Source organism: Pinus tabuliformis, chromosome 5_2 (assembly GCF_031772625.1).
Source record: "Pinus tabuliformis cultivar Carrire ecotype Pingquan chromosome 5_2, CPIR1, whole genome shotgun sequence".
Lineage (NCBI taxonomy): Eukaryota > Viridiplantae > Streptophyta > Pinopsida > Pinales > Pinaceae > Pinus > Pinus tabuliformis.
This window is the reverse complement of record NC_142306.1, coordinates 797252980-797265121: the sequence shown is the minus strand read 5'-3', so window position 1 is coordinate 797265121 and position 12142 is coordinate 797252980. Positions and strand designations below refer to the sequence as shown.

Here is a 12142-nt window from a genome sequence, read left to right as displayed (position 1 = left end):
TGCCTTCAATTCTGACTCCTTCTTTCATCTTCTGTGGCTGTTTCTGCAAAACAACTTGCTTAAAAGTTGGGGTCCCACTGGACCCCTCTGCTCCCATCCAGTCCGACAGCAGTTGCCCCCTTCGAAACAATGCTGCCAGAGTGGTTCTGTGGTGTTCCAGGCCTGCTACCACTGCGTAATTGCCAAACCCTAGCTAGGTCAGAACTCCATTGCTGCGCTCTCTCTTTTAAAATGTTATATATCAACCTCATATTAAAAATGGAATAAATTATACATTTTATTGGAAATGGAAAATCAACATATAAGAAAAAAATTAGTTTTAATTTTAATTATTTTAATTTTCTCTACACAAAATTGATATAAAATTATCTTATTTAATATGAATTTTATTTATGATTATTATTATTATTTTTTTATTAATATATATTTTTAAAATATTACATGTCAATTGAACATGGAATGAGTATATATCATGTAAGGTTAATAATATTATTTTCACATGCCATCTGCAAATATATATTAAGTAGTGAAGAAATTAAATATCTTTCTCATACTAAAATGTAATTTTTTTTATAACTTTGAGTCTCTTTATATCTCTATATAAATTGATGTAAAATTAAAGTTGAAGTTAAAGTATTTTATTTGTAGGCAATATTGATTTTTAGGCCGATAGGCCTTCTTTTGAATCAGTCGACCATTTACACTTTTAATGTCTATCTAACATCTGTGCACAAATTTTTAGGGCTACCCTTCTGCTCTCCACTGACATTTGTGCGCATTTTCCAGATATTCGTCATGGTATATATAAATTTAAATTTTCCAATACATATGGTATATGGCATACATATCTACAAATGGTATATATAAAATTTAAATTTTCCAATACATATGGTATATGGCATACATATCTACAAATGCGATTTTCATACCATTTTTCCAATTTTCTTACAAATTCTCCAATTTCAAAAACTTATTAACCTCTTTTTGCACCTTTTGGGGCAACTGCTAGTTAGGTTCTTCTCTAGTAACGAACCCCTGTCTTCCTAGATGATAGTCCCAGACCAGGTATATCAAAGGTATGTGGGAGCAAGAAAAGGCTAGCAAGTTAATGTAAATAGATTTCTATACTAGGTATGTCAAAGGTATGTGGGAGCAAGAAAATGCTAGCAAGTTAATGTAAATAGATTTCTATCTTCTGAATTGCACGACACACCCCACCAGAGGCATAGTAAAATATCAGTGTCGCACCTGCCATTATGACTATTGCCCTGGAAAATTCAATGCAACAACCTCCATTACAAGTTACCCATTACTTTCTTTAATGCTGCAACGACCTCCCCTGAGTACCACTACCTTAGACTCTAGAGTGACTCTACACGTTTGTCAAAGAACAAGGCATTGAGGAAAGTTACAACCAAGACCTAGCGTCGATGACCGACCCGGATGATCGAGGTAATAGGTAACCAAAAATTTCAAAGATAACCTAAATTTTCAGAAATTTAGGTGGATACATAGCCCTTCACACGACATTTTATAATATTATTTATTTTATTTTTTAAAATTGTAGAAATCATTTTTTTTATTGAGCCGAGAGGCTCATTCTACAACCTACTATGATGTGTAACAATGTCTGTCCGTCATCATAATTGAAATTTTGGTCACGCAAAAATAAAAAATTTAAAAAATATATATAAAAAAAACTATATAAAACATTTAAATAACATTCTACAACCTATTATGATGTGTAACAATGTCTGTCTGTCATCATAATTGAAATTTTGGTCACGCAAAAATAAAAATTTTAAAAAATATATATATAAAAAACTATATAAAACATTTAAATAACATTAACTCCTAAAAAAACTTGCACTCGAAAAAAATTAGAAAAATTAGATTCTTCTCGACTTATATTAAATCCGTATTTAAAATAAATATGTGGTATGGGTAAATTTTAATGAATACTTATTTGATATACCACAAACCTCTTCAAGAGCTATGACGTGTTAAATTTTAAACACTGATTGAAAGGATATGTTCACCTGCCTCATCATCACCATTAACTTTGGCCTTCCCCTTTTCTAGCGCTCACCTACCATTACATAACCCACTATGGTAGGGTTTCACACACCTTTTCAATTCACACCATTAACTTTGGCATTCCCCTTTTCTAGCGCTCACTTACCGTCACATAACCCGCTATGGCGTACCATCCATGGCGTCTCACACTCTTTTTCAATCCGTGGCGTACCATTGGCAGGGTACCGCAGATAATCTCGGATTCCCCACAAGCGATGTATACAGTATGTATCTCCTCGTCCCTAATAATATGGATAGAAAACTAGCAATTGTCCCAAAAGGTACAAAGAGAGGCCGATAGGATTATTAAATTGAAATTGTTGAATTTTTCTAGAAGAGATAATTGGTCTGTGGAAAACCTTGTTATCTTGCACTGAATCATTGTGCGATTACTTTTCTTTAGATGTTTTGTTTATATCTAGATTAGAAGGTACACATTGAATGTCTTATTTCATTTTAGAGTAAGTTAATTACCCAAAATGAAGAGGTTAAGTTAATACCCAAAATCAAGAAACCTCTATAGATGGTCAAGCATATACGAAGAATACATCTCATTCATATGCAATACCAAATCCATCTTTTCTTTTCTTTGAGTAAAATTTCAAAAGCATGAACACATGCCATTTCATATGCACAATAAACCCAACTTCTAAAATTTCAATGCTTGGATGCATCCCATTCATATGCTACAATAAACCCATATTTTCCTTAAATTTCAATCCATAAACGCATCCATTCATGAGCCATAACAGAACCACAAAAAACAAAACCCCCTGACCCGTTAATACATTATCTACTCAGAGAGAGGTAAGATGAAAGGACAGCACTGTCTACGGATCCTCCATGTCTCTGAAGGAGATGAGGAGCGTCCCATGACTCATTGATGCATTGTCTTCTCAGGACTGCGAGGTAAGACTAAAGAAAATCACTAGCTACGGATGTTTCATGTCTCCATAAGGCCTTTGATAAATCTTCGTTTATTTTGTAAATACAATAATTTGATTGCATTTTAACACTGTAAATACTAAAAATAAGCTTATAAAGAGCAGATAATCAAGAAGGAAATGCTTCAATCACAAACTGGAAATCAGGGATGATGATTATTTTATAACGACCGAATCCACCTAATAAAATCTTCTTCCATTCTTTCTATGTTCTTTCCTTCCCACCAGAGTAGTGCGCCACCATTCCTAGATCAAATACTAGAACTAAATTAGGATCCACAACCGGCTTCTGTTTCTGGCCACCATTATTATTATCACCACCTCTGTGATTAGAGTCCAGCGCCACTACGTCAACAATAATGAGCTTCCCCGTCTCCGGGATCGCCTTCCTGCATCTCTTCAGTATCTTGATACAGTCTTCGTCGCCCCAGGCATGCATGATCCACTGATGATATCGCACAAACAAATTGTATAGTCAAAACGTGCTCTCAGCTCATTCTAATTGAATTACATGACAGCTCAGCAAGTTCAAGACTTACCTTCATGAATATGGCGTCTACAGAGGGCATGGTTTAAATGGTGTCTCACAAGAGGAAAATGAGTGAATAAATTTCACTCCCACAACAAACAACAGGACTCACAGAATGCATCTGAGTAAAGTAATCACCCTCCTGAAAGGAATTTTGAGGTGGCGATTCCTAACTGATATTCTGTGTATGAATTTTGACAATATTAACTAGCATTGACCATGTATCCTAACAATGAAAATTTGAAAATGGATTCAAATAGAGAGGAGATCAAGAGGGTGGGCAGCACCGGCTTGTTGGGGGGATTCATCTCCTTCTGAAGCAGGTAGGGGATTTTCAGAAGGTTTGATCTTTGGAATTTCACTGGGCATCTGAACAACCTCTCTCATGGTAGCCTCTCTACGCTATTTTCTTGAACACATGCCATTGCCACACAGAAAACGTGGATAACGTCGTGCAAAGGAACTGAAGACAGCCTCTCGTCCAAAATGTTTGAAACTCCTTCCTTGGTTGAGTTAAGTCATCTTGTTTACCCATTGAACAATATCTACACCATCTCCAAACTCCCCCACTGGCCTTCTACCAGTGACTAGTTCCAGCAGCACTACTCCAAAGCTATAAACATCACTCTTTTCATCCACTTTCAGCGTGTATGCATATTCTGAAAAAATAACAAAAGAAAAATATTGTATGAGAACTTACATATAAGCATTCGATCCATCAGCAGCCTTCATATAATTGATTCTCTTCAGAGAAACAAAGGGCATGGAAATTTCACATTGAAATAATATTAAAGGCAAGGAGATAAGCTTGATTGTTTCCCTGGAGCAATGCAACCATAGGAACCTGCAATGGAAGACATACATTCCGAAGCCCCAGAATCCTGCAAAAACTTTGCAAGGCCGAAATCGGCTACATGGGCCTCAAAATTGGAATCCAAGAGAATGTTGTTGGACTTTACATCATGGTGTATTATAATCGGGCTGCAATCATGGTGTAAATAGTAGAGCCCTTTAGCTCCCTCAACAGCAATCTTGTATCTGGTAGCCCATTGTAAATGCCCACCTTTCTTCCCATGCAGTAACTCTCCCAGGCTTCCGTTTGGCATGTACTCGTAAACAAGCAGATTGATTTCTTGATTTGAGCAAAACCCCAACAGTCTCACTATATGGCGATGTCGAATCTTGCCCAAAGTCTAAATCTCTACAGCAAAACCATGGTCATGAGAAGACCCTCTTCCAATCCCAGGCAACCTCTTCACTGCAAATTCCTCACCGCTCCGCATCGAACCCTCGTACACAACCCCTGCTCCTCCCTTTCCAATAATATTTTCCTCTTTCAAACACTCCAAGACATCTTCACAGGTGAAGTCCAGCCTCTGGAATGCTGTTAGCTTCCAGGATCTTGAAGCATTGCTTTTCTTCAAAGCCCTGGCTTTGATGATGGCAGCAGAGGCAAAAACCAGTGAGCATAATAGCAAACCTATGACCAGAACCAGCTTTACAGTGGAAGAAATCAAAGAACCCTTAACATGAGCATGCGGCGAATTGGGCTGAACTGTGCAAGGTCCCATATACAGCCCACACAATCCAGGGTTCCCAACGAAGGAAGTTGCATTGAAGAAAGTGAATTGGCCACCATTCGGTACAACAACAGACTATATATGTACATGTTAAAATATATATGTATGTTGAAAAACTATAAAAACATGCATATATCTAACCAATATAAAGTTATAAACCCTTCGGAATTGTATAGCACCTCAAATCATGGTAAGAGAGAGAACAAACAGCGATGGCAATTGCACTTTTGTTGGACTTGTACTAGATGGAAATATAGAATTCCATTTTTCAACTTGATACACAGGAAAATCCCATTTATATTTTATTTCTAATTTTGTTTATAAATCAAAGTCTCTATGCCTGTGGTAAGTAGGCTCTATGATCTTCATAGCAAAGCGCTCCTGGTTGTTTGCAAATCAAACTATGCTTTATATAAATATAAATTACTGAAAACCACAAATACAAGTTGATGATATATCCATCATCTTCTGCCAAACCTGCACCAAATACAGTGATTACCAATATAACCACATTTAAAGTTGTGGTTGATGTGATAACCATGTTTTATCAGCCAGACATGGAAGTTTGAAGTCTGTGCACAATACTTCCAACCAGAAATATGAATTGTTCTCAGTGAGTTCAACGGATAAGTTGAATACCTGAAGTCATGATATAATAGAACTTCTATAAGCTAGCCTCAATACATGGCATTCTATAAAGACATTGAGCCATGGATACATAATATACTGGGGATCCACCTCTCTATGAAGAAGCTGAATGTTCCTTGACCTCCTCAATCATCCTCAAAACCTGCCTTATTGTTGGCCTTCTTTGACCTCCTCAATCATCTTCAAAACCTGCCTCATTGTTGGCCTTCTTTCTGGAGCTGGAGCTATACAGGCAACTGTTAGATCTAGAAGTATTATTAACTTATCCTCAGGGCAGTCAGTGGAAGAGACAGAGCCATCAATAACACCCAATTCAAGTTCTTCTGCTCGAACATAATGAACCCATTTTTGTAGATCCATGGCTTCTCCATTGAGGATGGACTGCAATGGGATCTTGCCTGTAAGAAGCTCAAGTAACAATACTCCAAAACTGTAGACATCTGCTTTGGGTCCCATTCTCTTGTTATATTTGAGGCATTCAGGAGCCTTGTAGACTAATAGGGCTGTGTCCTCAGCTTGCTCTGTGTCAAACACGGTAAGGCCATAGTCTGTAATACAAGCTTCAAAATCCCCTCCTAGTAGAACATTGTTAGATTTGAGGTTACCATGAATTAATCTGGATGGTTGATGCAGGTGGGCCAAGCCACGGGCTACATCTTCAGCAATCTTGAAGCAAGACGTCCAGTGCAGAGGCTTCCCCTTTGATTTTGAGCCTAAGAAACTAGTCAAATTACATAAATCAGACATGGAATTCCACATACAAAGTTGTCTCTTTGAATTACATGATATTATATAATTATATAAACCCTGTGTAATTCAATGATCCCCGTTAGTTTTGCATGCAATCCTTATTGAAAGGGTAACTCTTCAAAAAGTTGGCCTTGACAAGTCTTACTGGCTTGGTCCTGACTAGAAGTTTAATCCCCCTTAACCAGTTAAGGTTGTGCCAGTGAAGACTTTCTGGGTTGATTGTGACATAACAAGCAGTCCATTTCCTTGGAGAATTGCATATGCTGAGTTTAAACTTTAGACAACCATCTTGGGCCATTATAAACCTCTCTTCTCAGTTCATCACCTCAAATTATGTTTTCTGGTGATTTTCTGGAAACACCTATATTCATTGTAGTTTCATATCCGTTTTCTAAATATGTGGTCTGAAAGTCATGTTATTAGGAAAGGATGACTTATGACAACACCATATAGGGTTTCAGATTTGAGACTTCTACGAGATGAGTTCTGTTGATAAATTGTCTTGGGATCCGTTGCATAGTGTTATTAGTATTATTCTTTTTTCTTCGACCTTTGGAACCAACATATGTGTCTCATCCTGATGATGATCGAAACATCGAAGAAAGAGAAAAACCCTATGCAATGGATCTGGAAACAATTTAAATCCTGAGAATCAGTATTCAGACTACAAGCAAGCTGAGGGTGGGGGATGATTTTGAGCTTTATTTGATTAACTAGTTACAAACCAATTTTTTTAAATTCACTGCAAGTTTGTATTATTTAATTAAATTGTCTATATACGAAATTGGAATTTTGATATCAGAGACCCCCACTAACCAAACTAAGTTAATGGGACTGGAATATCTCTGGTAGACTTCGAAGGGAAAAGAAAATAAAATAAACAAGTCCAAATGATACCCAGAAAGAAAGCCATAGAGAACCCTTCAAGTATAAATGAAACTTAGAAAGAGAGCCATAGAGATTGCCAAATGGTCAAGGGAATGGGATACAAAGAGGTCCAAACCCCAGCTCCTGAGGACAAATAATCTGTTAATATCTGTGATGTGTATTGTGACCTTGAGTTTGTTATGATCTAAGGGTTCTCAGAGCACAGAGGGAGACTCCTAAGGTACTTATTTTTATCCAGAGTCTATTTGTATGCTGGTCTATTCAATGCCGAGCTTGTATATTCAACACAATTGCAACTCGTCAACATGGATTGCAAGCAATAGTAAAGATCTTGGGTTCAAATAGATGAGAGCAATGTTCAAACCCCATGGAAGACATGAGTGGCTATCAGGCTAAGAAACAAAAACCATGGACAAAATAAAAATGCTCTACTTCTATTTTGATAGCTTGAAGAGAAGGCATTTAGAAGGAATTATGCACATACCGTGTATGAGAGAAAACAGGCTTCCATTAGGAAAGTGATCATAGACAAGAAGCCTCTCCTCCTTGTCCTGGAAATAAGCTCTCAGAGAAACTATATTCTGGTGTCGAAGCTTACCCACCATCTCCATATGCCTCTCAAATTCATCCCTAGTCATCTTGTTAGAATTCTTCAATCTCTTCACAGTTACAGTCGTTTTGTTCTCCATCAGAGCCTTATAAGTAGTCCCCAACGTGCCTCTACCCATAATTTCAGCAGATGCGCAAAGCAGATCCTCCAAAGTGTACATCTGAGCTTCCCCACTGCAGAACATAAGAACCCCACTCCGCTGTTGCTCATTCTGAAGGCTCTTAGCATCAGTATTATCAAATACAGATCAAAACCAGTTTCCTCGATCGAAAGCTTCTCACCTGCAACGTTTTCAGCCTCATCCCCAGGCTTCTGCTGACTGTACCTCTTACCATAAAAGCTAATAAGGAACAACATGACAATCACCCCAACAATGGATCCTGCAACAATTCCTGCTATTTTTCCCCGATTTAGCCTTTCATGCCTCTTAACAGTTGGCCTAAAAGATTGCTCCATTGGCAAGCTTGTAATAATAGGACTTGGAGAAGGGGTCACTACTGCATTAAGCACGCAGGGCCTGGGCAATGGGCTCCCACAGAGCCCAGGATTTCCTGTGAACGAAGAAGCATTGAACATAGCCAGAACTGTAGTAGCCGGTATTCTTCCATAGAGCTGGTTATTAGAGACATTGAATACTTTCATGCCAGACTGATTAAAACTCATTCTTTGGTTGAGTTAAGTCATCTTGTTTACCCATTGAAAAATATCTACACCATCTCCAAACTCCCCCACCGGCCTTCTACCAGTGACTAGTTCCAGCAGCACTACTCCAAAGCTATAAACATCACTCTTTTCATCCACTTTCAGCGTGTATGCATATTCTGAAAAAATAACACAAGAAAAATACTATATAAGAACTTACATATAAGCATTCGATCCATCAGCAACCTTCATCTAATTGATTCTCTTCAGAGAAACATAGGGCATGGAAATTTCACATTGAAATAATATTAAAGGCAAGTTGATAAGCTTGATTGTTTACCTGGAGCAATGCAACCATAGGAACCTGCAATGGAAGACATACATTCCAAAGCCCCAGAATCCTGCAAAGCAAGGCCGAAATCGGCTACATGGGCCTAAAAATTGGAATCCAAGAGAATGTTGTTGGACTTTACATCATGGTGTATTATAATCGGGCTGCAATCATGGTGTAAATAGCAGAGCCCTTTAGCTCCCTCAACAGCAATCTTGTATCTGGTAGCCCATTGTAAATGCCCACCTTTCTTCCCGTGCAATAACTCTCCCAGGCTTCCGTTTGGCATGTACTCGTAAACAAGTAGATTGATTTCTTGATTTGAGCAAAACCCCAATAGTCTCACTATATGGCGATGTCGAATCTTGCCCAAAGTCTGAATCTCTATAGAAAAACCATGGTCATGAGAAGACTCTCTTCCAATCCCAGACAACCTCTTCACTGCAAATTCCTCATCTCTCCGCATCGAACCCTTGTACACAACCCCTGCTCCTCCCTTTCCAATAATATTTTCCTCTTTCAAACACTCCAAGACATCTTCACAGGTGAAGTCCAGCCTCTGGAATGTTGTTAGCTTCCAGGATCTTGAAGCATTGCTTTTCTTCAAAGCCCTGGCTTTGATGATGGCAGCAGAGGCAAAAACCAGTGAGCATAATAGCAAACCTATGACCAGAACCAGCTTTACAGTGGAAGAAATCAAAGAACCCTTAACATGAGCATGCGGCGAATTGGGCTGAACTGTGCAAGGTCCCAGATACAGCCCACACAATCCAGGGTTCCCAACGAAGGAAGTTGCATTGAAGAAAGTGAACTGGCCACCATTTGGTACAACAGCAGACAGATTATTGTAGGAGAAATCCACAGAAGTCAAGCTCTGCATCTGCTCTAATTCATTAGGAATGCTTCCAGAGAAATGATTTTGTGAGATATTCAGATAATTAAGGATGCCCAGACTGGTGATTGTGGAATGAATTGGGCCACTCAGATTATTCCTACTCAAATCTATATATGATAAAAGCTTGCATTAGCTTATCCCATCTGGGATTTTCCCCGAGAATCTATTGTTACTGAAATCCAACTTGCTCAGTTGTCTTAGTTCATTAATCTCAGTAGGAATAGGTCCTGTGAATTCATTTCCATTAAGCAAAATCTCTGTTAAACCAACGAACTTACCTATAGTCCGAGGTAGGGGTCCGCTGAGCATATTAAGAAAACCTTGGGCAGAAGCCTCTTTAATTAGTAAAATTTAAGGTTATTACTACACCGGGTGGGAATCGAGCTTGTGACCTTCATCGGAGGGCCCGAAAAAGATTCTGTTCTAGGCTTCTTGAAAGCCGCATTGGAAAGCCCGGCTTGATCGCTGCTTCTCTTCTGTTCAGTAGTGCACTCTCCACCTTCATCAACCTACAGAAGCATCAATAGATATAAATAAAGACACGAAAAATGCAAGAAAATAGTAAGAAAGCAGATAATACGGTGATGACTTACAGCATTCTTCTGCAAATTATTATTGTTCGAAGATGATATTAAATAATGACAAGAGATTTGCAGGACCCCAAGGTTGCTCCAGAGATTCAGCACCTTGAGGTTCGACAGGTCGCCGATGGAATCGGGGATTCCACCATGGAGCCTGTTATGGAACAGATTCAGGAGCGTGAGAGAGACCAGGTTCTTGAATTCTTCCGGGATTTGTCCAGTCAGCTCATTGAATGAAAGATCCAACGACTTGAGGTTTCTCAGATTGCCGAGCTGGGGAGGAATGGGGTCTGACAGGACGTTCAAGAAGAGCAAGAGCGAGTCGAGCGAGCTCAGATTGCCTAGCTCCGCGGGAATCGAACCCGTGAGCCCGCAGTTAGACATGTCCAGTCGGATGAGCTTCTTTAAGTTCCCAAACTGAGGCGGGATCTCGCAGGAATAATTGTTGTAGTGGCCGATGAAGAGGTATCTCAGCTCGGCGAGTTTGCCGAGCTCTGGCGGCAAGTTACCGGTGAGGCCATTTCCGTTGAGGCCCAGGTAGTGGAGACTCGTCAGGTTTCCGTAGCAAGCAGGAACCGAACCCTAGAAATAATTTCCGCCGAGATGGAGGTACCGGAGTCTGGCCAGTGACGCAACTTCCAGAGGCAAGGGGGCGGAACCCAAATTTTACGCCACGTGCCATCCTGAATGCCCGACCTTCCTCTGCAAATCGCGTTTCGCTGGACCCAAATTTCACGCCACGTGTCGACCTGAGAATGAAAAAGACGACGAAATTCTGTTTCAAAGGAAGGCCTATCGGCCTAACTACAGTGAATCGTCTAGCATTTATGAGTGGCCCTTTGCGTTGGGTTCGAATCCCATCGTTGCAAAGAAAACGTGAAAATAAGCTCGAGAAGTTACTACAATGTGGGCACTTTACTTCATGTTTTTTAATTGGAGTTAATATTTCTATATTTATTTGTTGGTTCATACAACATAAAGTAAAAATTAAAGTAAATATTTATATATTATAATAATTTTTAACAGGGTGAGTTACTTAGTACATAAGGAAGGAGGTCATTTACTTTATGTTTTTAAATTGGAGTTAATATTTTTCTATTTAATTGTTGGTAGTATAAAGTAAAAAGTAAAGTAAATACTTATATATTATAATAATATATAATAACTTTTAATGGGGTGAATTAATTAGTAGATAGGGAAGGAGTTTATTTATTTTATGTTATTTGATTGAAGTTAATATTTTTATATTTATTTGTTTATTGGTTGATGTTGTATAAAGTAAAGTAAATGTAGTTCTTTTGTTTTGTTTGTTTGTTTTTTTAATGATTATTGTTTTAAGATGGGTATAATCGTTAATACCAATAAGATTAAAGTTATGATAATTAAATTTAAAAAATAAATTTATTATAATTTTATTTATGATAAAAATTATTTGGAGAATGCTTCTTCCTACAAATATTTGGGTATTGACTTTCATCTTTAGCTCAAGTGGAATTATAACATTGAGAACATGATTATTGGAAGTTGGAAAATTTATTATGAGCTTGAAAAAAGTTGTAAGTTCACTGATATTTGAGTTTGGAGTAAAATAAAAGTTTTTTTTGAGACTCTCATCACCCTTGTTATTTTGTATGGTTGTGAGGTTTGTGGTTGCAATATATCTAGAGA

The 12142-nt window shown here is 38.3% G+C and overlaps 2 pseudogenes; both read right to left on the bottom strand.

Moving 5' to 3' along the window:
• Positions 1 to 3801: 3801 nt before the first annotated feature.
• LOC149161717 (uncharacterized) lies at positions 3802 to 11125 on the bottom strand (annotated as a pseudogene).
• On the bottom strand, positions 5372 to 8688 carry LOC149161718 (inactive leucine-rich repeat receptor-like serine/threonine-protein kinase At1g60630 pseudogene; annotated as a pseudogene).
• Positions 11126 to 12142: the final 1017 nt, after the last annotated feature.